Below are 26142 nucleotides of genomic sequence, written 5' to 3'. Positions count from 1 at the left end.
TTAATATATTTATAGCCATTATAAATTTAAATAAATAATAATATATATTTAAAATAATTTTCAATAAACAAATATATGTATACTCAGTATAAATATTACATAGAATACATTAGATTATATAGGAATTAAAATCGCACTTGATTCCAATTTTTTTTCCTAACGTTTAACTTCAAAAAACTGTTTATTTAACATTGTTACCTAGCAAAACCACTTTTGAAAAAGCAATGAAAACAAAGTTAAATTAACCTTCATACATTTTAAAATGTCAAATTAGCCCCTTCTATTAATTTTATTTATTGAATAATTACGTATGTCGAACATTAATTTAAATGGTTAATTATTAATATAGTCCATGAACTATAGCTAAAATATCATTTTAATTTTTTTTTTAAAAAATTTTAACAATAATTCTAATTCTTTTTAAATCTTAAAAAGAATTATAAATTATTAAAAATAATAATTATGTTAAAATATTTTTTATAAATAAAAATATTCTAGAAAATCTAAATATATATGTAAAAATTTTAAAAATTTTAAAAAAAAATCTTTAAAAGTTTTATCAAACTTTCGAGTTGAAACCCAACAATCTTTGTCTTTTTACAAGACTTTCTTCCCTATTTTACAAAATTTACAAAAATAAAAAATATTGTCCATGCTTGATTGAAGTCATAAAATAAAAACTTGATTGAAGCAAAAAAAAAAAAAAATCAACTACAAGTTGTTTAGATTACTCACTTTCAAATTTCTCATGCTTTTGTTAATATTAAATTTTATTTTCGTCATCCATGCTTCCAACTAAAAAGTATATAATTTTTTTTAATATTTACTTTTTTTATACTTTAGTGAATACTCATTACCGCATCTCCTATGCTTTTGTATCTCTTGATGGTATGTAATCACCGTTATAAAATTTTGATTACTTATTTTCGCATTCTCTTACCTATTACAAACTTTTCCATTTGAAGATCTTGTTGTTTAATGCCCTAAGAAGCTTTAATCTTTAAGTTACTAGGTTTAATAATTTATGGGTTTTGAGCAAGGACTCTATGGATTTTGAAATTTTAGAAAATAAATTTTAAATTCAAGGGAAGAAATAAAAGATAAAAAGTTGAATTTTAATTTAAAATAAAACCTTAAAAACTATCAACACATCTTCGAAGGTGGAGAAGTGGCAAAAGATGCTCATTGCCTCCGTCTTCATCGTCATCGTCAAAGAGAGATGCAAAATCAAAAGATTTTGTTTATTGTAAATGTGTTTTTTTTTATTGTATTTCAACAATAATAAAACCATGATTTTATTGAAATGGTACTTTTAGAATTGCATTGAAGAGTGTTTTCAACAAGTAAATATAGTGGCTCATTACATTAGATAGTTCTTATCAAATCGATAATTTTATTAAAAATAGAAATATTTACTCACTATTGAAAGAAAGCTCAATTTTTAAAAAATAAAAATAAAAACACAATGATTAAAAAAGGAGCTTCTTTGAATGTAAGTTTTAGCTTTAATAAATTTAGATTTGATTTTCTTTTAACATAATTTTTAATATATTTTAATAATTTATGTTATTTTTTAGATTTTTTATTTTTTTAAATTATTTTTAAAAATAATTTTTTTAAAAAATCAAAATAATATTTTAACTATTTTTCATGAACTAAATTAATAATTAACCATTTAAATTATCATTCCACATTACTATTTAACAAATAAATTTTAACTGTGGAATTGATTTGTACGTTTGGAAAAGTATAATAATTAATTTTTTTTTTTTTTTTCAAAATGTAATCCACCGGGATTCCCATATACCACATACTGCTATCATATACAAAAAAAGGAAGAGGGTGTATATGGTTGATTCTGGTTCAAAAGTAAAGATGAAAGGCATTTTCAAAGTCTAGGCATGTTCCCTCTTTATTCTGTAATTTCTTTCTCAACTTTATTTTTCAGTCTCTTTACCCCCTTTCTTTCCTTTTAGTTAAGAAAGCCAAAAATTGAATGCTTGTTTTATTATTAGTTTTAATGTATCTTTATTATACATTGCTTAAATTTTTATTGATATTAATTTGTAGCTACTGATGTCCATTTATCAACCTCTCCAATCTGATATGCTGTAATTGCCGAAGCGTTTTATATCGTCAAGCAGTGGTTGAAGTCTCCAGTTAGCTCCTTCCTTTTCCTTCTTCAAAAACGTCTTCCATATCTTGTAATTGTCGTGAAGAATAGCCACTATGAGACCCCCATAACTCGCATGGACCAACACCTCCCTTAGCTAAAACAGCTGTATTTGAGAAGAGTCATTAAAGCGTTTAGTAGTCCGTTCTTGCTACCACAAATGCGATTCCCTTTCTTTATGCTAAATAGCCCATAACAACTACATGTCACATTCCTTTCCGTACTTTATGCTCGTCATTAGACTCATATGCAGACATACAAGCAATCTTTTTTTTTTTTTTTTTTTGCTTTGCTAACACTTGCGCTGGATTTGGCTTGTTGTTCTTAAAACAGCAGTCGATCCAGTCCTAGTTCCTCTTTCATAGGCAAGCAGCTTGTACAAATTTTCAAATGAAAAAGATTCACTTTGTGCGATACTTTAACCCTCCATAATTGTTCCCAATCAATTGGCCTCCATTGGCTTAAAAGCGGAGATAGATTCCGCCATCTCCAATGCATTATAATTTGAACTAACTAGACCGGCAAGTTATCTTGTCCGGCCTAAAGGTCGGTATGAAAAGTGAGAGAATTTGGGTAAAAATATAAGTTTGAAAAATGAGTTCGGGTAAAAAAAAAATCTCATTTAAAAAATGGGTCAGATCTTGAGTAAGGCTTTTTTGGCCCAACCACGGCTCAAATATGCAAAAAAAAAGCTGTTATTTTTTTACTATTTTGTTACTATTTCACTATTATGTTGTTACTATTTTGTTGTTATTGTATAACTCTTATTTTATTGTTAATTTTATTATTATTTTAGAGGCATTTGCTTATTAAATTACATGTATCTTAGTATTATTTAAATATAAATATATATTAATTTATTTTTAATTTGTTGAGAAACATTTATTTTAATATTTTTAGTATTTTTGATCTATTATATATTTTTAAAAAAATTTATATAAAAAATAATATAAAAAATTAATACAAACATATCAAATAAAGTTTGATTTTAGCATTTCTATTCGATCTGAATTTAGGTAAAATTTTTATTAGATCCCGTCCAAGGTATGAGCACTTATAAAACAAACCAAATAATCCCTATCAGCACTCTTTTGTCTTATCCTCTAAAAATTGAACTCTCTTGTCTTATCCTCTAAAAATTGAATATGGTGGTTACAAAATTAATAATTCAACTTGCCTACTCAAATCCAAAGTAAATTCCTTAAATTTAAAGTAAAGATACAAAGAGAATATAGAAACTTAAAATACAGATGGATTAAAAACTTAATTTTATATATATATATATATATATTGTTTTAAGATCTTTTCATGGAAGTTTTAGATTTATAGTTGTAAATTTTGGTTTGAACTCATAAACCCAACTTTAGGATATAAATTCAATTTAACTCAATTTAAAAATAAAAAGTCAACCACTTAAATTGTTTAATTCAAAGTTAAATTGATTCAAATTATAACGATCCTAATCCAAAGTAACTCAAATTCGAAACGATTTAAACTTAAAGTAAGTCCAAAATTATTTGAATGTGTAATGATCAAATTCAAAAAATTCGAACCCAAAATGATCCAAAATTAAAATTAAAATGATTCAAATACGAAACTAATCCAGACCAAAATGATCAGAATTTTAGAATCCAAATTTATATAATCTAGATTAACTTGATCTAAAGAAAGTACCATCCATTAAATTGATTTTGTATAGGTTTAAATTCATAAATTTCCAAAGAATTAAAGAAAAAGCTTAAACAGATTTGAGATCCCGAAATTTGAATCTCACCTTATATAAATTAAGCTAAACTACATTGTTAGTCATTCTAAATAGTGATCGTTTTTATTTTGGTCACTTTATTTATTTACTTTTTGTTAATTTGATTACCTAAAAAAGAAATTTATCAAATTTGTGACTCTACCGTTAAATGGTAACTAAAGACTAACAGTGCATTTGTATGAAAATTTTTTGGAGTGACTCGAATAGGAATGACCATTATTTAGTGTGATTGACGGATAATTTACTCTAATTTTAGAGTGACTACTGTGGAGATACACTGTTAATCTTCAATTACCATTTAACGGTGAAAGTGATCAATTTTTATTTCAGATGACCAAATTGACAAAAAAAATTTAGGTGATAGAAATAAAAACAACTCATTTAGAGTGACTAACGAGATAGTTGCCATCTTCTCAATTTAAATTTTACGATGATAAGTTTACATTTAACTTTTAAAAGAAAAGGTAAACTATACAAATGGTCACCCAACTATGCCAACATTCCTGTTTTGATCACTCAACTTTAAAAATTTTCAATTTAGACACTAACATTTGAATCCTTTCCTCATTTACTCACTCTTGTTAAATTGATAATGGAAAACTTTTTTTTCAAACTAGTATAGTAACACATTTAATCCTCAATAGTTACATATTCTATCAGTTTGATCATAATTCTCAATAAAGTAATAAATTTAACCCTTTAAATTTACAAATTCTATTAATTTAATCATCAAACCATTACAGCAAGATAGGCTTTTAGCGGCGTTTTTCATTCAAATGTCGCTAAAGAACGAGCATTAGCGGCGCTTTTTAAAAAAATGCCACAAAACTTATGCTCAACGTCGTTGTTTTAACTGAGCTTCAGCGGCGCTTTACAAAAAACGCCGCAAAAAATTTAACACAACGCCGTCATTTTCTATTAAGCCTTTATTGGCTTTAGCGGCGCTTTTTAGAAACGCCGCAAAAGAATTTTGCAAAACGCCGTCTTTTTTATTGAGCTTTTAGTGGCTTTAGCGGTGCCTTTTAAAAATGCCGCCAAAGATCGAGTATTAGCGGTGCTTTTTTATGAAACGCCGCTATAGGTACACCTTTAGCGGCGCTTTTTGAAAAATGCCGCTAAAGAATTTTGCAAAACGCCATGTTTTGTATTGAGCTTTTAGTTGCTTTAGCGGCGCTTTTTGAAAAACGCCACAAAAAATGAAAAAATTAAAATACTATTATTTAAAATAATTTTAAAGATTTTTGGTATATGATTAATTGTTTTTTAATTTATATGTTAAATATTTTCTTATATAATTCTAAAAGAGATAGTATTAATTTTAAAATATTGAATTAATTATCATTATAGTTTAGGATTTAGGGTTTAGGGTTTAAAGTGTATGAGTTACTATTTTAAGGTTTATGGATTATAGTTTATGGTTTAAGGGTTAGGGTTTAAGATATGATAGATAAACTTTTTATATATTAAAATTAAAAAAATTGGTAACCCTTGCATCTCTAGAGAAACAAAATTAATTAGTAAATTGAAAATGTTATTTAAATTTCCTAAAATGTTGAAAGAATATATAATATTCAAATTTTATCTAACTAAATTAGGGTTTAAAGTTTAGAGTTAAGGGTTTATTGGTTTGTGGTTTATATGATAGACTTTTGAGTTTAAGGTTTTGAGATTCAAGGTTTATAGTTTGAGGTTTGTGGTTTAGGGGTAGAGTTTAGGGTTTATGGATTGGGTATAAAGGTTTATGGTTTAAGGAAGATCAAATGAAGACGGGAGTGAAAGAGAGGCCAATGCTACTAAAGAATGGTTTGGTCAGTGAATCGTTAACCGATGTCAACCAGAACTAAGCTATTTAGGGTTTAAGGGTTATGGTATAGTTTTTAGGGTTTAGGATCTATATTTTAAGGTTTACAATTTAGTGTTTGAAATTTAAGGTTTATAGTTCAAGATTTAAGGATAACGTATGAGAAGTTAAATTATAAAACTTTACAAATTAAAGGAATTTAATAAATAATTAAACTATAACAAATTATTACCATTGAAGGTATTATGGCGTTTTAGGCTAAAACGCCGCAAAAAAGCATATTAGTTTAAACAAAACGGCGATGTTTATTTAGAGGCATTAGAGGCGCAAGGAAGAAAAACGCCGCAATAGATTAGAATTAGTGGCATTTGGTTGAAAACGCCGCAAAATAATTTACATTAACTTAAAACGACGACATTTATAATGCATGGCTTTAGCGGCGCTTTGTATGAAAACGCCGCAAACTATCGACCCTTAGTGGCGCATTTGATAAAACACAACCAAAAAAATTACATTTAATTAAAACGTGTCATTTTTTATAGGGTTTTAGTGGCACTTGGTAAAAAAACGCCGCAATATATATAACATTACTGGCGTTTTTAAAAAAAATGCCGCAAAAACTATATACTTTAAAAAACGGCGTCGTTTTCCTTTCTTACACTTTATCCTCTTGCCTTACCCGATACTTACACATTCCCCCCCTAAACAGATTTTCCCCAATTCAACAAATTTCTCAAATCCCTTATTTTGCCCTAAAATCCCCGCCATCTGCTGCTGAAGACGCCGACCAGACCACCTACTCATCACTGTGTTCTGTCCTCTCTGTTGCGTCGTTGTCGTCCTCTTCTACCGCAAGCAATCGGTAAACTTTGATTTGACTTTAGATTTGTTTCAAATTTCTAAAAATTAGGTGTTGAAAAGTTTGTTTAGCAGATGTGGGTTTTAGCTTGAAAGTTTGTTTCCTTGTTGCATTGGTTGTGTTTGATATTAATTTTCAAATTTATTCTAAAGACGATAAAAGTCAAGAGTGGGAACCTTTTGAACTGGAAAAAAAGAGCTTTTCTCGTGAAGATTTCAACTTTCTAAAACAGTTTTTTTCTTTCTGTGTTATTTGATTTTGATGGTTTTTTCTTTTTCATTGGATTATTCTTAAAGGTGCTAAAGATTAAATGCCCCAATAATAAAATTTGGATTCTATTCTGCATTGTGTTAATCGCTGTGGAAAGATATGATTTTTGTCTAAAGCTCGTCACACTCAAAGTTATTCTCGTCTTCATACAAAGTTTGGAGCAATGAAGTTATGTTGGAAATTTTCTCCAGTGAGATTATACTATATATTTAAAATATATTTTTATTATTTTATTAATTTTTAGAAAAATAAAAATTTATTTATTTTGATAATTTTATTTTGTATTAACTCTTTTGAATCCAGGTTTACATATTTAATTCAATATTAAACTACTTGGTAAAGTCTACCAAATAATAGTAATAATAATAATGTATAAGCAAATTCATAATGAATTTATATTTGGTAGAATGTTCGAGTATTAATAATTTTGGTTCGAATAATTTAATTAAATTATTATATTTTACTTTTAAATATAAAAAATAGTTAAACAGAATATTACAAGTTTTATACTAAGAAATATGAGACCATATGCACAAGAAATAGGTAACACATTATTAAAAGAAAGTTATCATATGGTTCATATAATTTAAAAAAAAAATCAAACTTAGAAATTGGCTGCAAGTGTTGATATTATTAATGAGAGCGACTGAATATGCAGTTAATTGGTTTTGTTATCATGATACAATTGTTGTTACGTTAAAATATGTAAATCTAAAACGTAGAAGAATGCACTTGTTTCATATATTTGTAGTTTATATTATAATACTCCATATTTTATAGCTTAGGTAGCTAGTAATACATGTCGTGTTAATATAAGTCATTTGCTTTGTTTTATAGCTGAATTTTGACTGTTGAATGCCATGTGCTTTGATCTTTAGGTGCACTATCTATTGACAAAAGTTGCAAGGAAGCTAATTGCTGAAACATAGGTAGACAACTCTTGCTGTAGTTTTTTTCCTGCTCTTTTTTATTGCTGTAGTATTGTTGAATTTTAACAGTTTTTTCTGGAACTTGAAAAATGAATGATCTTGTACTCATGCATTGTAAAACAATATGCTCCCATCAATTCATATATGAATGCTAGCTATGGCAGTGTAGGCTGATTATTTGCTAATTTTTTTCATTTCAATTGATATCCTTTTTTTTGGTGTATGTTAGCAGTTGTAGTTTTTATATACTTAATTTGGCTGAGTGGCTGTTATGGATGTAATGTCATGATTATTCTATCGCTTGTTTGTCCTTGGTTTATGTAGTGCCATATGTTTTTTACTTTTAAATTTTGTTGAGAATTTCTATTAGGTATAAGTTTATGTTCTATATTTTTTATCAAATGACAATTTTCATATACCAACTTTAGGGGGTTGGACTAATCTGGCTTGCATTTCCTTGACTTTGTAGTGTAATATTTCACTGTCAAACATATAATTTAATCGAGAATTTTTTAGGAGGAATGGAATTGCATTATAAAAGATAAAAATATAAACGCCGCTAAAGTTTTATTTTATTTTAATTACCTAATTAAATTAAATTGTAATTAAAGTTTTATTTTAAATATTTTATTTTATTTTAATTTAATCACGAAAATATTTTGTGTACTTTTATTTTATTTTTAAATTAGCTAATTAAAGTAAATTGCATTTAAAGTTTTATTTTAAATATTTTATTTTAATTTAATTTAATCACGAAAAATATTTTATCTACTTTTATTTTATTTTTAAATTACCTCATTAAATTAAATTGTATTTAAAGATTTATTTTAAATATTTTATTTTATTTATTTTAATTTAATCACGAAAAATATTTTGTCTACTTTTATTTTATTTTTAAATTACCTAATTAAATTAAATTATATTTAAAGTTTTATTTTAAATATTTTATTTTATTTTAATTTAATCACGAAAAATATTTTATCTACTTTTATTTTATTTTTAAATTACCTAATTAAATTAAATTATATTTTTAAATATTGTTCAAAAAATTAGACTTAACTTACTTGGAAAATATTTTTTTTAAAATTTATTTTAACGAATTAGCCCATTCATTCCTGAGTTGATTTAGCATTCATATGACTCAATAAAAATAACCGTAATTCAACACCCATGATGGACTTAATTCAAAATAAATAATTAACCCTAAACTTGTAAATTTAATCTAATAACCAATTCTTCACTTCCCTTGTATTTTTCCATCAACACAATCACAATCCCATCAACATAAATATATATTATATCTTACATAATTTACATAATTTACAAAACTTACATAATACATAAATATATATCATATCTTACATAATTTGCATAACTTACATAATACATAAATATATATCATATCATAACTTACATAACTTAATTATACTTATAAATAAATAACTTACCTGTATAATTTATTGTCAACTTTAGATTTCAAGAACTGCGAAATGGATAGGAGTTGGATGAATTTGTCAAGGGTAAGCAACGCCTATCGAAATGGAGTACAAACTTTTCTAAATTTTGCATTTCAAAATGCAAGCCAAGAGAATATGATTCTTTGCCCATGTAAGAAGTGTGGCAACATCAATTGGCATGTTCGTGAAGTTGTCTACGAACATCTAATTGTTGATGGTTTTATTCGAGGGTATAAAAAAAAAAGATTTTTCATGGAGAGTGTACATCTAGTGGAACTTCTTCAACGATTAATCTGACTTATCCTGATACTGCTTACCATCATTGTGTTAGACAAGATAACATGGAAGGTATGTTGCGGGATGCATTTAATATGCACAGTCATAGTGAGCAATCGTTTCCACCTAACTTTATTGCATCCGATGATTGAAATATTGGTGGAATTATTTTTTGCGAAACGGGAACAAGTGCACCATTTGAGGAGCCAAATGAAGAAGCGGCGAAGTTCTACAATTTACTTAATGAAATGAACGAAGAACTTTACGATGGATCAAAATATTCGAAATTGTCCTTCTGCATTCGTCTATTCCACTTAAAATGTTTGGGAGGGAGGACCGGAAACTCTTTTACAATGCTGTTAGAGTTTCTGAGAGAGATGTTTCCGTTTGCAAAAATCTCCTAGTCTTGTCAAGATATGAAGAGACTAATAGAAGATTTGGGCCTTAGGTACGATAAAATTTATAGTTGCCCAAATGATTGCATGTTGTACTAGGATGATCAGAAAAACCAACAGTCTTGTCATGTTTGCGGTAAGTCTCGTTGGATGAATAGGAATACAGAAGATGTGAATGCGGATAAAGGTGGGGCACAGTTAAGAAAGAAGTCAATCAAGGTTTTGCGATATTTTCCCCTAATACCAATACTTCAAAAGTTTTTCATGTCGTCAAAGACAGCCGATTCTATGAGGTGGCATAATGATGAACGGACCGATGATGGATTATTAAGGCATTCTGCTGATTCTTTAGCTTGAAAATCGTTTGACGCAAAATTTCCAAGCTTTGCAAGCGATCCTCGGAATGTCGGAATATGAGGCTTGGGCTAGCAGCTGACAGCTTTAATCCTTTTAAAATTATGAGTACTTCCTACAGTACTTGGCCTGTAGTGCTTGTTTCTTACAATTTGCCTCTATGGATTTGCATGAAGCAATCTTCTTTTATATTATCTATGATTATCCCTGGAGAGAGAGGTCTTGGAAATGATATCGACATTTATTTGCAGCCACTTATTGAAGAGTTAAAACAATTATGATCGGGGTTGAGACATATGATGTTTTGAGAAATGAGAACTTCAACTTACTTGCAGCTTTGTTGTGGACAATTAATGATTTCCCGACTTATGCCAATTTATCTGGTTGGAGTACCAAAGGACGTTATGCTTGTCCTTGTTGTGCTGCGCAAACATGTTCGAAATGGTTATATAATGGGAAGAAGTTCTGTTATATGGGGCATCGTCGGTGGTTAGATGAAAATCATAGATTTAGATTTTTATTTAACGGCACTGAAGAGTTTAGAGAAGCTCCTGAGTAGACCATTGGATCTGAAATATTGTTCATGTTAAAAGATATGGATTTTAGTTATGGGAAGATGAATCAACCATCCAACATACAAACAAGGAGAAGATTGAGGGATAAATCTGATGCTGAATCTGATGAAGAGGATGAGCCTAATGAGGCAGACTTGTGGAAAAAAAGAAGTATTGTTTTGAGTTTCCTTATTGGGAGCATCACATTTTACGACACAATCTTGATGCCATGCATATTGAGAAGAATGTTTGCGAGAACATCATCGGGATAATTTTGAATATGGATGGAAAATCAAAAGACAAACTTTAGAGTCGACTTGATTTAGTTGACATGGGAATTCAACGTGATCTTCATCCTCAAGTACTTTCGAATGGAAAATATCAGTTGCCGCCTCCAATTTTTGCAATGTCGAAGGAAGAGAAAGAAGTGTTCTGCACAGTGTTGAAGGATATAAAGGTCCCAGATGCGTATGTATCAAATATATCTCGATATGTGAGTCTTAAAGATCGAAGACTATATTCTTTAAAATCACATGATTATCACATCTTAATGCAAGATTTACTGCCACTTGCTTTACGGTGTTACATGTAAAAAAAGGTTACGTCCTGTATAATTGAACTTTCCAATATAATAAAAGCTATTTGTGGCAAAGTTTTGGATGTTGAAGAACTTGAGAAAGTACAAGATCGAGCCGCTTTGACTTTATGCAATTTGGAAAAGATCTTTCCACCTTTCTTCTTCACTATTATGGTGCACTTGGTAATCCATCTCCCTCGTGAAGCAATGGAGGAACGGTTTTCTATCGATGGATGTATCCTTTAGAAATGTGCTAATTTATTTATAAAGTATTCATTCATTCACCTCTATACATTTAGTTACAACTTTTGATAATGTTGTATATCGTGTTTATGTTCCTAAGCAAATTAAAGTCTTATTATCGAAATAAGCGTTATCTAGAAGGATCAATTGTTGAAGGCTACTTGGCAGATTAGTGTATGACCTTCTATTCTAGATATTTAGAAGATGTTGAAACAAGATTGTGACAGCCCTAAAGTGACCCTAGTCGGAAAGCGGTCTCGGGACCGCTAGACCGAGTCACCAAATTATTTGAATGTGATAATTATTGCCTAAAATATGTGAATATAAATGTGTGAAAGTTTTAAGCTTCGATTTAGTTAATTGCATGTGAATTTAGTTGATAGGACTTATGTGAGAAAATTTAGAAATGTGTTAGGCAAATGCAAGTGGCCTAATAGTGCATGTAATCAAAGGGGTGGACTTGCATGTCAATTTCCCCCCCCCATTTAAGTACTAGTGGCCGGCCATGACAAGGGATGATGGGCAAAACATGTCATGAAACATGTTGTGTTAATGGAAGAATAAAATAAGAAGCATGGGCAATAAACTAATAAGAAATTGAAGGAAGAGAACAAAGGGAAAAAAAATGTGTTCATCATTCTCATGCATGACCAAAAAAAAAAGAAGAGAAAAGCTCTCATGTTGTTCTTGGCCGAATAGGAGAAAGAAAAAGAAGGAAAAAGAGCTTTGAGGAAATCGGCTATGGTGGTTTGATAGACTAAGGTATGTTTGATGATGTTCCATGAGATGCATGCATGTTTTAGTAGTTAGCTTGAGTTCTAAATAGCCCATGGTTCAAATCTTTACTATGTCATGGAGATGATATTCGGCCAAGGTGGATTTGTGTTGATATCATTTGCATGCTAAAAGTGAAGCTTTGTAATGGTGCATGTGATGGTGGATTGATGATTCTTGAATCTTCTTTTTAGCATTTTTGAGTGAGACATTAAGTTCTTTGTTTAACCATGACCAAAAATTGAAATGGTATGGTGTTGTGATGCATTTGGCCATGGTAGGAAGTAGAAGGGAAAATATGGTTGTTGTTAGACGAAGTAGAGTCTAACAAATGAGCACATATGTGCATTAGTTGCTAGATGGAGAAGAATCGGCTAGCAAGTTGTGTGCTAAGGCCGAATATAATTTTTGTATATTAATGAGTAATGCATGTGTTGAATTGATGGAAAGGGAGAGGATGCTTTACTAGTGTATATATGTGTATGGGCCAAGTTTTGAACTTGAAACAAAATGGTGTTTAGTCAATACAAGTGACCATACTTGTAGAGTGTATTGAGTGTTGCAATCGGCCTCAACATAGACATGTATGTTCGGCCACATGAATGAGTACATAAGTTGATGTGTATGTTCAGCCATAGGTAAGCATATTGATGGCTTTATCTTGACTTAGAAAATTCGGCTAAGGGAAATATTAGCTAGTATGTTGAATTTGATTCGTAATTTCGTACATATGTGACTCTAATGTCTAATGTATATATGGGCTAAGTACCTTGAGCTTCTCTTTTGATGTTCGAATGAATTGTATTAAATTGCTTGATGTGATTAAAAATGTGTATGACCATTGTGTATTTGAGCTAAAAGGTGGCCATATAACCTATCAAACTCCTTGTCATATTCGGCCATAAGCTAGCAAAATGAGACTTTAATGAGTTAAATTTGTTTGAATTAAGCTCAAGAGCAAAGGGGAACTAAATCCGATAAAGTGAAGGAAAAAGTGGTCGAATAGCCGTCAAAACCGTTCGACAACATCCGAGGTAAGTTTTCGAGTAATGGGACTTAAATTATGATTCGATTAGACTATGTTTTAAGCAAATCAAAATCATGCTCTTTGTGTGTGGCTATTGAGCCGAAATTGCAAGAGTGATAAGTGTCTTGTGTTTGAGTTTTGCTAATGAAAATGAAATACGAATGTGTCATGATTTATTGTTAAATGTGCATGGTTATTCGAATGATGTCCGGGCTAAGTCCCGAAGGCTTTGTGCTAAGTGACCATATCCGGACTAAGATCCGAAGGCATTTTTGCGAGTTACTAATTCCGGGCTAAGCCTGAAGGCATTGGTGCGAGTTACTAAATTCGGGTTAAGTCCCGAAGGCATTTGTGCGAGTTACTATAACCGGGCTATGTCCCGAAGGCATTTGAACGAGTAGCTATATCCGGTTAAATTTCGAAGGTACGTGATTCGGGAATGAACGATCTTGCTGTAAAAATTTCAGTTAATACGCTTGTAACATCCCAACATTGATGTATGTTTCGTATGTGCTTTGAATTAGTTGAGCCCTTACAAATAAGTATTCGCTCAGTTGATAAATGAGCTACCGGTCTTTGGCTAAGTTAATCTTTGTGTATGAATATAAGGGTTGGTAATGTGAAGTAAGTATGATATTGAAAATTTGTGCATATGAAATTATCTGTTACATGAATGCTATACTTTGGTTGTGTCTAAATTCTTTGCTCAAAACTTACTAAGCAATTAATGCTTACTCCGTTTCTTTGATTCTCTGTTTATAGATTTTGGTTCTTCAGCTATCGGACTCGGGATTTTTGGAAGTCGAAGTCTCCCACACTATCAAAGCCCCCTTTTGGTACAATTTTGGTTGAACTTTGAAATGGCATGTATAGGATTACCCTTTTGTTGTTGGTCATGTACCCTTCGGTTTTGTGTAAATTTGGATAGCCATGCGAAAATGGCTTAAATATACTTTGATCATAGCATTATAATCGTTTTGTATGTTGTCCGTCGAGAGGTATGGAAATGTTGGTAACGGTTAGCCATGGGAAGGGTTATTCTTGATCACTTTTGGAATATGTATGACAAACTCTAGTTGATCCATGGAGGATCATGAAATAGGTAAAGTTTACCTTAAAGGCAGATGCTGACAGCAGCAGCGATGTGGATGTGAAAAATCACTAAAAATAGTAGGAATGGGATTAAATAGTGAATAAATTATGTAAATGAACCTTGATGAATCTACTTTCATATGGAAGAAACAAAATGGTCATATGAGTTGTATGTTAAGAGATAATTAGGTTTTCGTGAAACAGGGCCAGAACGGTTTCTGGATTCCCTGTTCCGACTTTGGAAATTCATTATAAATTAACCAGAGATAATTAGGAGTCATGCCATATATGTATAGATTCCTCTTTGAGTCTAGTTTCTGTAGAAACAAACGGCATCAGCATTGAAGCCCTGTACAGGGAGATATCCAAGTCGTTATGCGCGAAGGTCAGTGTAGTCGATCCCTGTAATATGGGAGACTTTGACTAATAAACTGTACTAATTGGCCCGACCAAAAATTCTAGAAAAAAATTTGTAGATGCATATATGAGTCTAGTTTCAGGGAAAAATCACGAAGCTGATTTTCGAGTTGTGAAACTCAAGATATGATTTTAAGGTGACAGTGACGCAGTTAGCCAGCTTGCCTGGAAAACTTAAAATGGATTGTGCAAAGAAGTGATTTAAGTCTGCAAACCCCTCGTGTCCGACTCCGGCGACGGACTCGGGTACGGGGTGTTACAATTTTATTGGTATCAGAGCACGGTTTAGTCAATTCTAGGACTACCGTAATACGTTTGGGTCTAGCTATACATGCCATTTTGTGATTATTTGATAGTGTGGTGATTTTTGACAATTGAAAATGTGTTTATTTATAGTAATGGATCCCGATCCCGACCGAGCGGTAGCTGATGATCTTGAGAGTGTGTCGCCTGCTTCCGCACAAGGGACAGCTCCGGCGGACTCTCAACCGATTGCTAGTAATCCGAATGACGAAGCTAGACAAGCTTTCTATAGCGTAATGAATGATTGGTTCAACCAATACATTCGAACTAATACGGCTGTTCCACAACCTCCATTCCCGACTAATGCCACCCCCGCACCTACAATACCTCCAGAAACTGACCAAATAAGGTCAAATAAGCCCTCAGTTGACAGAATCCGAAAACATGGAGCTATTGAATTTAAAGCTACGGACAGCGATGATGCCGAGCAAGCTGAATTTTGGTTGGACAACACTATCTGGGTACTCGACGAGCTATCTTGCACACCCGATGAGTGCCTAAAGTGTACTATCTCCTTGCTACGTGATTCTGCCTATTATTGGTGGAATACGTTGACTTCTGTTGTGCCTAGAGAGCAAGTAACTTGGGAGTTTTTTCAAACCGAGTTTCGGAAAAAGTATATCAGTCAGAGATTCATTGACCAAAAACGGAATGAGTTTTTTAAACTCAAATAAGGTTCCATGTCGGTTACCGACTATGAACGAAAATTTGTGAGGCTTAGCCGATATGCGCGAGAATGCATTTCTTCAGAAGCTGTGATGTGTAAACGCTTCGAGGATGGGCTGAATGAAGATATAAAAATGTTCGTTGGCATTCTTGAAATACGAGAGTTCGTAGTACTTGTCGAGCGAGCTTGTAAAGCCGAAGAGCTTAGAAAAGAAAAACAAAAAGTTGATGTGAAAACTGGAGAGTTTCGTAAAAGATCCTCGAGAAAGTCTCTTCAATAGGCATCGAAGAAATTTCAAGATGATGTGGGCTGGTCTAGAGGCACTTCGGGCCATTTTAGACAAGATCGTGATCGACCCCCTGTGGGTACACGAGGCACTTCGGTCGCCAGTGTTGGGAATAAACGTCGAGACAGAACGGAGTGTCAGCATTATGGTAAATGGCATTCGGGGAGCTGTAGGTTCCATGACCGCTCCTGCTATAAGTGCGGATCAGTTGACCACTTCATTAAAGATTGTCCGAGGTTGTCTGAACAGAATGTAAATCAGAGTGGGAAATCGGGTGCTACCACTGCTCGAGGTAGACCATCTAGAAATACGGGCAATGCTAGTGGTGGTCAGAGAGGATCTAGAGATGCTACGACCAGATCCGAGGCTCATGCTCCTGCTAGGGCTTATGCTATACGCGCACGCGAGGATGCTTTCTCGCCAGATGTTATTACCGGTACTTTTACTCTCTTTGATACTAATGTGATTGCCTTGATTGACCCTGGTTCTACTCATTCTTATATATGCGAAACCTTAGCATCCAGTAAGAATTTACCTATTGAGTCTATTGAGTTCGTAATTCGGGTGTCAAATCCCTTGGGTCGTTACGTGCTTGTCGACAAAGTGTGTAAGAAATGTCCCCTAGTAATTCGAGGTTCCTGTTTTTCGGCGGACTTGATGCTTCTGCCGTTTGATGAATTTGATGTTATTCTCGGGTTGGATTGGTTGACCGTGCATGATGCGGTTGTGAATTGCAAAAGCAAGACTATTGATTTGTGGTGCGCAAATAACGAAGTAATCCGAGTTGAGTCTACGGACTTGGATGGGTTGCCAGCTGTAATATCCTCAATGTTGGCTCAGAAATATGTAAGAAAGGGGTATGAAGCATACCTTGCGTATGTACTTGATAACAAGGAATTAGAAAAGAAACTTGAGTCGGTACCAGTAATTTGTGAATACCCGGATGTTTTTCCCGAAGAATTACCGGGTTTGCCACCTGTTCGGGAGATAGAGTTTGGTATTGAGCTTGTACCTGGGACTACGTCGATTTCGATAGCTCTGTATCGTATGGCACCAACCGAGTTAAAAGAGTTGAAAGCTCAGTTGCAAGAATTGACGGATAGAGGTTTCGCTCGACCAAGTTTCTCACCTTGGGGTGCACCAGTATTGTTTGTGAAAAAGAAGGACGGAACCATGAGGTTGTGCATTGACTATCGTCAACTGAATAAAGTGACGATAAAGAATAAATATCCGTTACCGCGTATTGATGATTTGTTTGATCAATTAAAGGGAGCCTCAGTGTTTTCAAAGATAGATTTGAGATCGGGTTATTATCAGTTGCGGATTCGAGATTCGGACGTACCCAAAACTGCTTTCAGAACGAGGTACGGTCACTACGAGTTCTTAGTGATGCCGTTCGGGCTCACTAATGCCCTTGCGGTATTTATGGATTTGATGAATCGAATCTTCAGACAGTATTTGGACCGGTTCGTAGTTGTGTTCATTGATGACATCTTGGTCTATTCAAGAGATGAGACCGAACATGCTGAGCACCTGAGATTAGTGTTGCAAATTTTGCGGGATAAGCAGTTATATGCTAAGTTCAGTAAGTGTGAGTTCTGGTTAAGAGAGGTTAGCTTCTTGGGTCATGTGGTATCCGCATCGGGTATTCGAGTTGACCTGAGCAAAATTTCAGCCATACTTAATTGGAAGCCTCCAAGAAATATTACCGAAGTTCGGAGCTTCCTAGGGCTCGCCGGTTATTACCGACGATTTGTAAAAGGTTTCTCGATGATAGCCACACCAATGACGAAGCTACTTCAAAAGGATATTAAGTTCGAATGGACGGAGAAATGTCAGAAAAGTTTTGATCAACTGAAAACTTATTTGACCGAAGCTCCAATTCTAGTGCAGCCCGAATCAGGCAAAGAGTTTGTCATTTATAGTGATGCGTACCTAATTGGGTTAGGTTGCGTATTGATGCAAGAAGGTCGAGTTGTGGCCTATGCGTCGAGACAATTAAAGCCACGTAAGAAAAATTATCCAACCCATGATCTCGAACTAGCTGTCATCGTATTCGCTTTAAAAATATGGCGACATTACTTATTTGGTGAAAAGTGCCATGTATTTTCGGATCACAAAAGTCTCAAATATTTGATGACTCAAAGAGACTTAAATTTGCAACAAAGACGTTGACTCGAGTTGTTAAAGGATTATGAGCTTGTCATTGACTATCACCCGGGAAAGGCTAATGTGGTTGTGGACGCCTTAAGCCGGAAATCACTGTTTGCTTTACGAGCGATGAATGTACTCTTGTCTGTTCTACCCGACAATGTGTTAGTAGCTGAATTAAAGGCCGAACCATTATTGATTCATCAAATTCGTGAAGCTCAGAAAGTCGACGATGAATTGGTTGCAAAACGGGCTGAGTGTGTTCCGAACAAGGAATCGGAGTTTCAAATTGATGATGATGATTGTTTGAGGTTCAGAAGTCGTTTCTGTGTTCCAAGAAATTCGGAACTCATTTCGATGATTCTGAATGAAGCCCATTGTAGCCGAATGTCAATTCACCCGGGGAGTACGAAAATGTACAACGATTTAAAACGTTGGTTTTGGTGGCATGGTATGAAACGAGACATCTTCGACTTTGTTTCAAGATGTTTAATATGTCAACAAGTGAAAGCGGAACATCAAGTGCCTTCAGGATTACTTCAGCCGATCATGATACCCGAGTGGAAATGGGATCGAGTCACAATGGACTTTGTGTTCGGACTGCCATTGTCAGCAAGTAAGAAGGATGCGATTTGGGTTGTTGTTGATAGACTGACTAAGTCGGCTCACTTTATCCCCGTGCGTACGGATTTTTCATTGGATAAACTAGCTGAATTGTACGTTTCTCAGATTGTGAGATTACACGGGGTACCTATTTCTATCGTGTCGGATAGAGATTCGAGATTCACCTCACGATTTTAGAAGAAATTACAAGAAGCTTTGGGTACCAAGCTGCATTTTAGCACTGCTTTTCACCCCCAAACTGATGGTCAATCCGAGCGGATAATTCAGATACTTGAGGATATGTTGAGATGTTGCATCCTTGAGTTTACTGGTTCATGGGAACGGTATTTACCATTGATTGAATTCGCTTACAACAATAGTTTTCAATCAAGTATTAAGATGGCACCTTACGAGGCTTTGTACGGGCGTAAATGTCGTACACCATTGTTTTGGACCGAGCTCGGTGAAAGTAAAATTTTCGGGGTGGATTTGATTAAAGATGCTGAACAAAAAGTAAAAGTAATCTAAAGATAGCCTCAGATCGCCAGAAGTCGTACGCGGATCTGAAACGAAAAGACATTGAGTATCAGGTGGGAGATAAGGTGTTTCTTAAAGTTTCACCTTGGAAAAAGATACTCAGATTTGGGCGTAAGGGCAAATTGAGTCCGAGGTTCATCGGGCCATACGAAATATCCGAACGAGTCGGTCCAGTTGCGTATCGATTGATTTTGCCCCCTGAACTTGAAAGGATTCACAACGTCTTTCATGTTTCGATGCTTCGACGCTATAGATCTGATCCATCGCACATAATTAGCCCATCAGAGGTTGAAATTCAAGCCGATATGAGTTATGAAGAAGAACCGATGCGTATCCTAGCTCGTGAAGTGAAGGAGTTGCGAAACAAAAGGGTTCGTTAGTAAAGGTGTTATGGCTCAAACACGGGATCGAGGAAGCTACTTGGGAAACCGAGAGCTCGATGAAAGAACGATACCCAAACCTATTTACCGGTAAGATTTTCGGGGACGAAAATTTCTTAAGTAGGGGAGAGTTGTGACAGCCCTAAAGTGACCCTAGTCGGAAAGCGGTCTCGGAACCGCTAGACCGAGTCACCAAATTATTTGAATGTGATAATTATTGCCTAAAATATGTGAATATAAATGTGTGAAAGTTTTAAGCTTCGATTTAGTTAATTGCATGTGAATTTAGTTGATATGACTTATGTGAGAAAATTTAGAAATGTGCTAGGCAAATGCAAGTGGCCTAATAGTGCATGTAATCAAAGGGGTGGACTTGCATGTCAATTTCCCCCCCATTTAAGTACTAGTGGCCGGCCATGACAAGGGATGATGGGCAAAACATGTCATGAAACATGTTGTGTTAATGGAAGAATAAAATAAGAAGCATGGGCAATAAACTAATAAGAAATTGAAGGAAGAAAACAAAGGGAAAAAAATGTGTTCATCATTCTCATGCATGACCAAAAAAAGAAGAGAAAAGCTCTCATGTTGTTCTTGGCCGAATAGGAGAAAGAAAAAGAAGGAAAAAGAGCTTTGAGAAAATCGGCTATGGTGGTTTGATAGACTAAGGTATGTTTGATGATGTTCCATGAGATGCATGCATGTTTTAGTAGTTAGCTTGAGTTCTAAATAGCCCATGGTTCAAATCTTTACTATGTCATGGAGATGATATTCGGCCAAGGTGGATTGGTGTTGATATCATTTGCATGCTAAAAGTGAAGCTTTGTAATGGTGCATGTGATGGTGGATTGATGATTCTTGAATATTCTTTTTAGCATTTTTGAGTGAGACATTAAGTTCTTTGTTTAACCATGACCAAAAATTGAAATGGTATGGTGTTGTGATGCATTTGGCCATGGTAGGAAGTAGAAGGGAAAATATGGTTGTTGTTAGATGAAGTAGAGTCTAACAAATGAGCACATATGTGCATTAGTTGCTAGATGGAGAAGAATCGGCTAGCAAGTTGTGTGCTAAGGCCGAATATAATTTTTGTATATTAATGAGTAATGCATGTGTTGAATTGATGGAAAGGGAGAGGATGCTTTACTAGTGTATATATGTGTATGGGCCAAGTTTTGAACTTGAAACAAAATGGTGTTTAGTCAATACAAGTGACCATACTTGTAGAATGTATTGAGTGTTGCAATCGGCCTCAACATAGACATGTATGTTCGGCCACATGAATGAGTACATAAGTTGATGTGTATGTTCGGCCATAGGTAAGCATATTGATGGCTTTATCTTGACTTAGAAAATTCGTCTAAGGGAAATATTAGTTAGTATGTTGAATTCGATTCGTAATTTCGTACATATGTGACTCTAATGTCTAATGTATATATGGGCTAAGTACCTTGAGATTCTCTTTTGATGTTCGAATGAATTGTATTAAATTGCTTGATGTGATTAAAAATGCGTATGACCATTGTGTATTTGAGCTAAAAGGTGGCCATATGACCTATCAAACTCCTTGTCATATTCGGCCATAAGCTAGCAAAATGAGACTTTAATGAGTTAAATTTGTTTGAATTAAGCTCAAGAGCAAAGGGGAACTAAATCCGATAAAGGGAAGGAAAAAGTGGTCGAATAGCCGTCGAAACCGTTCGACAACATCCGAGGTAAGTTTTCGAGTAATAGGACTTAAATTATGATTCGATTAGACTATGTTTTAAGCAAATCAAAATCATGCTCTTTGTGTGTGGCTATTGAGCCGAAATTGCAAGAGTGATAAGTGTCTTGTGTTTGATTTTTGCTAATGAAAACGAAATACGAATGTGTCATGATTTATTGTTAAATGTGCATGGTTATTCGAATGATGTCCGGGCTAAGTCCCGAAGGCTTTGTGCTAAGTGACCATATCCGGACTAAGATCCGAAGGCATTTGTGCGAGTTACTAATTTCGGGCTAAGCCCGAAGGCATTGGTGCGAGTTACTAAATCCGGGTTAAGTCCCGAAGGCATTTGTGCGAGTTACTATAACCGGGCTATGTCCCGAAGGCATTTGAACGAGTAGCTATATCCGGTTAAATTCCGAAGGTACGTGATTCGGGAATGAACGATCTTGCTGTAAAAATTTCAGTTAATACGCTTGTAACATCCCAACATTGAGGTATGTTTCGTATGTGTTTGAATTAGTTGAGCCCTTACAAATAAGTATTCGCTCAGTTGATAAATGAGCTACCGGCCTTTGGCTAAGTTAATCTTTGTGTATGAATATAAGGGTTGGTAATGTGAAGTAAGTATGATATTGAAAATTTGTGCATATGAAATTATCTGTTTAGCTACATGAATGCTATACTTTGGTTGTGTCTAAATTCTTTGCTCAAAACTTACTAAGCAATTAATGCTTACTCCGTTTCTTTGATTCTCTGTTTATAGATTTTGGTTCTTCAGCTATCGGACTCGGGATTTTTGGAAGTCGAAGTCTCCCACACTATCAAAGCCCCCTTTTGGTACAATTTTGGTTGAACTTTAAAATGGCATGTATAGGACTACCCTTTTGTTGTTGGTCATGTACCCTTCGGTTTTGTGTAAATTTGGATAGCCATGCGAAAATGGCTTAAATATACTTTGATCATAGCATTATAATCGTTTTGTATGTTGTCCGTCGAGAGGTATGGAAATGTTGGTAACGGTTAGCCATGGGAAGGGTTATTCTTGATCACTTTTGGAATATGTATGACAAACTCTAGTTGATCCATGGAGGATCATGAAATAGGTAAAGTTTACCTTAAAGGCAGATGCTGACAGCAGCAGCGATGTGGATGTGAAAAATCACTAAAAATAGTAGGAATGGGATTAAATAGTGAATAAATTATGTAAATGAACCTTGATGAATCTACTTTCATATGGAAGAAACGAAATGGTCATATGAGTTGTATGTTAAGAGATAATTAGGTTTTCGTGAAACAGGGCCAGAACGGTTTCTGGATTCCCTGTTCCGACTTTGGAAATTCATTATAAATTAACCAGAGATAATTAGGAGTCATGCCATATATGTATAGATTCCTCTTTGAGTCTAGTTTCTATAGAAACAAACGGCATCAGCATTGAAGCCCTGTACAGGGAGATATCCAAGTCGTTATGCGTGAAGGTTAGTGTAGTCGATCCCTGTAACATGGGAGACTTTGACTAATAAACTGTACTAATTGGCCCGACCAAAAATTCTAAAAAAAATTTTGTAGATGCATATATGAGTCTAGTTTCAGGGAAAAATCACGAAGCTGATTTTCGAGTTGTGAAACTCAAGATATGATTTTTAAGGTGACAGTGACGCAGTTAGCTAGCTTGCCTGGAAAACTTAAAATGGATTGTGCAAAGAAGTGATTTAAGTCTGCAAACCCCTCGTGTCCGACTCCGGCGACGGACTCGGGTACGGGGTGTTACAAAGATTGAATAGACCAAGTAAAAATGCTGGGCTCAATGATCCCAACTTTGCCAAAACTTATTTATTTCAAAGTTATAGAGAACCAATCGTTAAATTTGAAATTGCAGAATTAGATGAAAGATCTTGGGTACAAGCACATAGATATGTTCTTTTTCATCACGATTCAATTGAACCATTACACAAGTAAGTTCTAGCGTATGATAAATATTCATCTTTTTTATTTTTTTATTTTCTAACCAATTAAACCTCGTTTTAACATAATGAGTACAAACGAATCTTGAGATCTCGTTCACGCTTCTGAAGATTACAACAACGAGCGATTAATAAGTTATTCACAGAATCTTTCCATGAATGGTTAAGCCAAACGGTATGCAACTCAACCTTTTATTGACAAATAATAATGTTTTCTCATAACATTTATAATTACTCAATTTACTTTCGATTCAATAGGTTTGGAGTGGGAAGGACGTTAATGACGAAGTTAAATGGCTTTCCCAATGCCCGAATAGAGTAGTAAAAAGATATAATGCCTTTATCATCAATGGATTCAGATTTTATACAAAATATCGCGAGAGATTAAGGAGAACTCAAAATTGTGAAATAGTTGTTAATTCTTCAATTACAAGTTATGCTAGTGCTAGGGACAGTAATCTCGTTGAGGGAAATGTGGAGTATTACGGACTTCTTACTGATATTATTGAGTTAGATTACTATGAAAAATGGAAAATTATCCTATTTCGATGTGATTGGGCTGATGTTAATACTGCTCACGGAATTAAAAACGATCAATTTAGTTTTACAATGGTGAATTTCTCTCGGTTGATTCACACTGGAGAACAATTGATAGACGAGCCCTATGTATTTTCTTCTCAAGTGAAACAAGTTTTTTACTTGAAAGATCCAACTGATGAGGGTTAGTACGTTGTACTCCGAAACACCCCTAGAGACTTGTTTGACATGGGTAATGGAAGTAGAGATGACATCGTCGAAAGATCGGAAACTTTGCCTTTTCCAGAACAAAACTTAAATGAAAATATCCCTAGTACTAGTACATAATTTCAATGGGTTCGTCAAGATGTGGATGAAGATATTTACGAAATATGATGTAGTAAGATTTTATAATTTTTTAATTATATGTAATATTATAATTTTAATCTTGCTCATGTTATATAATTTAACCATTTTATATGTATTATTATTGTTGTAATTTTCTATTAAAGTTTCAACTATTTTACGTGTATTGCAGGAAAAATGCGTAGAAGAAGACTACGAGATTTAAGTATTGTCCAGAATACTCCAAATTCGGAAGAAGCAAATAGTGAACATCAGACAGTTATTAGATCTTCGAATGTGCCGGAGACACTTGACGAGCCTGCAGAATTTCAAAGTAATGTTAAGTTTATTTTACATGTGTGTTGACTTTTTTTATTGATTTATTTTTCATTTTTAATATAAATAATAACATATCGTTTTTCAGCTGAAAGTGGTGGGACGCGCAGAGGTCGAGGATGTACGCTACTTAAAGATTTATACGACTTAAATCCTGTCGAGCGTGTCAAAGTAAGTAGAAACAGTCATGGTCAGCCTGTTGGATCTGAAGCTCGACTTTTAGTAGGCTATTTGGGCATTATAGCACGAAATGTCAATTTGTTGCCCATCAACTACGAATCATAGCATCACATGTCTGATAGCAACAAAAATCAAGCTCTCGATAATATTAAGGTAACAAAACTTCTAATTGTGATTTATAATACTTTGGACTAAGTTTCATTTCTATTTACATTCTAAACTTGTGTTTTTTTAGGAGAGATTTGCTTAGAGGTCTTGAATGACTATATCAAGAAGGATTTGGGTAAAAAATGGAGAGACCATAAAAGCACTTTGAAAAAACAATATTTTAAGAAAGAAATAAGTCTCGAAGAAAAATTGCGAAATGTCTCGATAGGAATACTAAGGTACCAATGGGAAGATGCGGTTAGATTCTGGAATTCAAAGAAAGGAGAGGTATTACGTACTTCCAAATTCTTATAAATTTTTCGGTATATAGTGTTTACTATATACGTAATAATAATTACATTATGTAGGACCGTGAGTGAATTGGAACAAGTAGCAGGTAAAAACAAAAATTCACGCACACGGCAGGGTCGAGAAGTTTTGCTTCTGTAGCTGAGGCTGATGTATTATGAATTTATTAATTCTATCAAATATTAATGACTTTCTACTATTAAATAATATTTTTACTACTATATTGTAGGAAGTCTTGTCTAGTCAAAAAGTTGGACGCTTTCAGCTTTTTGAGATTACTCATAGGAAGAAAAATGGATCTCTTATGACATTCGAAGTTAGAGAAATTATGTATATTTACTTAATAAAATTTGATTTATTATAAATATTTATAATGTTTAATTATAATGGTTTAATTCGTCGGTAGTAGTTTTAAATAATGTTAAGTTATGTTGCATTCCTTTTTATTATATATTTCGTTTCTAACTCTTTGATTGATTTATTAGGAGAAACTAAAAGAGAAGAAGGCAGAGTATGAAGCGATTGCTTCGACTGATAGTTCTGTTAATCTTGATAACATTGATAACAGAATTATTACTGAAGTTTTGGGTTCTGAAAGGTATGGTCGGGTTCGATTTCAAGGATCTAGTGTTACCTCGACCCAATATTTTGGATCCGGCTCCCAGCAATACATGCCTTCCGGGAGTCAAGCTCAAGCTGAAGTTCAGAGGTTAAGAGACCAAATAGCTCAGATGCAAGTGAGCA

General features: G+C 33.8%; 1 long non-coding RNA gene across 2 annotated transcripts; it reads left to right on the top strand.

The window, feature by feature from the left end:
• The first annotated feature begins 6349 nt into the window (after positions 1-6349).
• Positions 6350-25616, top strand: LOC107962296 (uncharacterized). Of its 2 annotated transcripts, XR_005921956.1 has the most exons (6): positions 6413-6601; positions 7747-7797; positions 24620-24760; positions 24851-25095; positions 25178-25377; positions 25458-25616. It is a non-coding gene; the product is annotated as an uncharacterized lncRNA (long non-coding RNA). The 2 variants fall into 2 exon arrangements; XR_001701580.2 differs by lacking the exons at positions 24620-24760; positions 24851-25095; positions 25178-25377; positions 25458-25616 and having other exon boundaries at positions 6350-6601; positions 7747-7982.
• The last annotated feature ends 526 nt before the right edge of the window (positions 25617-26142 follow it).

This window comes from Gossypium hirsutum, chromosome A03 (genome assembly GCF_007990345.1).
Source record: "Gossypium hirsutum isolate 1008001.06 chromosome A03, Gossypium_hirsutum_v2.1, whole genome shotgun sequence".
NCBI lineage: Eukaryota > Viridiplantae > Streptophyta > Magnoliopsida > Malvales > Malvaceae > Gossypium > Gossypium hirsutum.
Note: the sequence above shows the minus strand (reverse complement) of the source record. Positions and strands in the feature narration are given on the sequence as shown.